We start from the raw sequence: 4009 nt of genomic DNA on the forward strand, positions 1-4009 counted from the left end.
AAACACAATGAGCTGCCCGGGTTGTGCAAACTACAAGTATCGAAACCCGTTCTTTAGCGTTGTAAGCCCTCGTACATACCGCTGTGCCACTGGGAGAGGGCTAGGGGTGAGAAACTCTACAATTTGTTTGTCTTGTTAAACAAGAGTGGTATTTCATCCAGGCGATTGGCTCGTAATCTGAGGGTCGGGGGTTCGAATCTCCATCACATCAAACATGCTCGCCCTTTTATCCGTGAGAGCGTTATGATGTTCGGTCAATCCCACTATTCGTTAGTAAAAGAGTAGCCTAAGAGTTGGCGGTAGGTGGTGATGACCAGCTGCCTTCCCTCTAGTCTTACACTGCTAAATTAGGGACGGCTAACGCAGATAGCCCTCGTATAACTTTGCACGAAATTCAAAAACAAACTAATAATTTCATCCAGTGATTTTACCAACTTATTTTCAAGAATAATAGATGTAAAGCTACCTTAATACCTCCGAATTAACACAAATACATCCCATTTAAAACTGTTATTTTTTTGCTTAACTCACGGTAAGAAAACTCTAGATTCCTTTTGCTACTTTTCGTTCTATGGAGTTCAGCTCGGCGCAATTACTGGTCTTGGATTTACAAACGTTTTAAGATTCTTCTAATTAAGTGTGAGCTTCAAATCCTTCACGTCTTTCTTTAAAAACGGGCAGGATATTACGCTATCTAGCTCTCAACAACACAACGAACGTGTTTCGACCTGTTTTGATATTAACTTCGACCCTTTGTGTCTTTCAGTACGTAAGCCTTCTATAACACACTTCTCTCCAATGGATCAGTGGTAAATTTAAAGGTTTATAACTCCAAAAATCGCTTTTTGACACCCGTGATGGGCAGGACATAGACATCCTATTGCCTAACTTTGTACTTAACTACAAACACGAATAAATCTTATAACATTTTCTGACTTTTTTGTTTATTTCCTTTACAAATTCGAAATTCTTTTTGCTTCCCTTCCAATAGTTTTTAGTACTGTACTATCCACCAATCGCCATTTCCCAATCTATACTGTTGGTTGAAATACTTTATTTTTGGTAAACATTTGACATATTTACAGTATTTACGTGTTATTATTTTTAATGTTAAGATATTACCTTGCCGTTTCGATTACACAGATTCAAAATCACTTGTGATATTTGAAGATTTACTTAATTCTTTGCTGTAATATCTTGTTTATTTTTTCTTAACACTTAATCATTTCGAAATAGTTTTATTATAATTTAGCCCCCTTCAGTGGCTCAGCGGTATGTCTAAGGACATACAACTCTAGAAACCGGGTTTCGATAACTGTGGTGAGCAGAATACAGATAACCCATTGTGCATCTTTGTGCTTTAACTCTTAAAGAAACAAACATGTTATAATTTATTACGGCAGTGTCTAAACTTTAAACTGTACGGACTTGAAGATATGAATTTAGTCATATTTAGTCATCAACTTACGTCCCAGATTTTCCTTGGTAGTATACACATTTATTTGTGTCAGGTTTTCCATGGTACTATACACATTTATTTGTGTCAGGTTTTCTTTGGTACTATGCACATTTATTTGTGTCAGGTTTTTTTTGGTACTATACACATTTATTTGTGTCAGGTTTTCCTTGGTACTATACACATTTATTTGTGTCAGGTTTTCTTTGGTACTATAAACATTTATTTGTGTCAGGTTTTCCTTGGTACTATACACATTTATTTGTGTCAGGTTTTCCTTGGTACTATACACATTTATTTGTGTCAGGTTTTCTTTGGTACTATAAACATTTATTTGTGTCAGGTTTTCCTTGGTACTATACACATTTATTTGTGTCAGGTTTTCTTTGGTACTATAAACATTTATTTGTGTCAGGTTTTCCTTGGTACTATACAGATTTATTTGTGTCAGGTTTTCTTTGGTACTAAACACATTTATTTGTGTCAGGTTTTCCATGGTACTATATACATTTATTTGTGTCAGGTTTTCTTTGGTACTATACACATTTATTTCTCTCAGGTTTTCCTTGGTACTATACACATTTATTTGTGTCAGGTTTTCCTTGGTACTATACACATTTATTTGTGTCAGGTTTTCTTTGGTACTATACACATTTATTTGTGTCAGGTTTTCCTTGGTACTATACACATTTATTTGTGTCAGGTTTTCTTTGGTACGATACACATTTATTTTTGTCAGGTTTTCCTTGGTACTATACACATTTATTTGTGTCAGGTTTTCCTTGGTACTATACACATTTATTTGTGTCAGGTTTTCTTTAGTACTATACACATTTATTTGTGCCTGGTTTTCGATGGTACTATATACATTTATTTGTGTCAGGTTTTCTTTGGTATTATACACATTTATTTGTGTCAGGTTTTCCTTGTACTATACACATTTATTTGTGTCAGGTTTTCCTTGGTACTATACACATTTATTTGTGTCAGGTTTTCCTTGGTACTATACACATTTATTTGTGTCAGGTTTTCCTTGGTACTATACACATTTATTTGTGTCAGGTTTTCTTTGGTACTATAAACATTTATTTGTGTCAGGTTTTCCTTGGTACTATACACATTTAATTGTGTCAGGTTTTCCTTGGTACTATACACATTTATTTGTGTCAGGTTTTCTTTAGTACTATACACATTTATTTGTGTCAGGTTTTCTTTAGTACTATACACATTTATTTGTGTCAGGTTTTCTTTAGTACTATACACATTTATTTGTGTCAGGTTTTCCTTGATACTATACACATTTATTTGTGTCAGGTTTTCCTTGGTACTATACACATTTAATTGTGTCAGGTTTTCCTTGGTACTATACACATTTATTTGTGTCAGGTTTTCTTTAGTACTATACACATTTATTTGTGTCAGGTTTTCTTTAGTACTATACACATTTATTTGTGTCAGGTTTTCTTTAGTACTATACACATTTATTTGTGTCAGGTTTTCCTTGGTACTATACACATTTATTTGTGTCAGGTTTTCTTTAGTACTATACACATTTATTTGTGTCAGGTTTTCTTTAGTACTATACACATTTATTTGTGTCAGGTTTTCTTTAGTACTATACACATTTATTTGTGTCAGGTTTTCTTTAGTACTATACACATTTATTTGTGTCAGGTTTTCTTTAGTACTATACACATTTATTTGTGTCAGGTTTTCCTTGATACTATACACATTTATTTGTGTCACGTTTTCCTTGATACTATACACATTTATTTGTGTCAGGTTTTCTTTGGTACTATACACATTTATTTGTGTCAGGTTTTCTTTGGTACTATACACATTTATTTGTGTCAGGTTTTCCTTGATACTATACATATTATTTGTGTCAGGTTTTCCTTGATACTATACATATTTATTTGTGTCAGGTTTTCTTTGGTACTATACACATTTATTTGTGTCAGGTTTTCCTTGATACTATACACATTTATTTGTGTCACGTTTTCCTTGATACTATACACATTTATTTGTGTCAGGTTTTCTTTGGTACTATACACATTTATTTGTGTCAGGTTTTCTTTGGTACTATACACATTTATTTGTGTCAGGTTTTCCTTGATACTATACATATTATTTGTGTCAGGTTTTCCTTGGCACTATACACATTTATTTGTGTCAGGTTTTCCTTGGCACTATACACATTTATTTGTGTTAGTTAGTTTCCCTATTGCTGTGTGTTTGACTAGGTGCAAAGATGCGGGACGTAAGCACCGCACTTTCTACTATACACATATCATAAAAGTAACAGTCAGTCATCTTGTTAGGTTCATAGGACGACACAAAGTCCTTGTGACTACAAGTATTAATGGCTGACTGTCCTGCTTGTGGTCAGTAATTCACTACTGGGGACGACTACTCCTGGACGTTTGTGATGTTGGACTTGCTCATTTAACAGATGTAAAGTTCTGTTCAGATTGGCGATAAAAGAAGAAAGGAAGACTAGTCATTTAAAATGTCTTTTTTAGCTGAATGACTTGTTGAATCATTTTATTTAGT

The sequence above is a fragment of the Tachypleus tridentatus genome, chromosome 13 (genome assembly GCF_004210375.1).
Source record: "Tachypleus tridentatus isolate NWPU-2018 chromosome 13, ASM421037v1, whole genome shotgun sequence".
Lineage (NCBI taxonomy): Eukaryota > Metazoa > Arthropoda > Merostomata > Xiphosura > Limulidae > Tachypleus > Tachypleus tridentatus.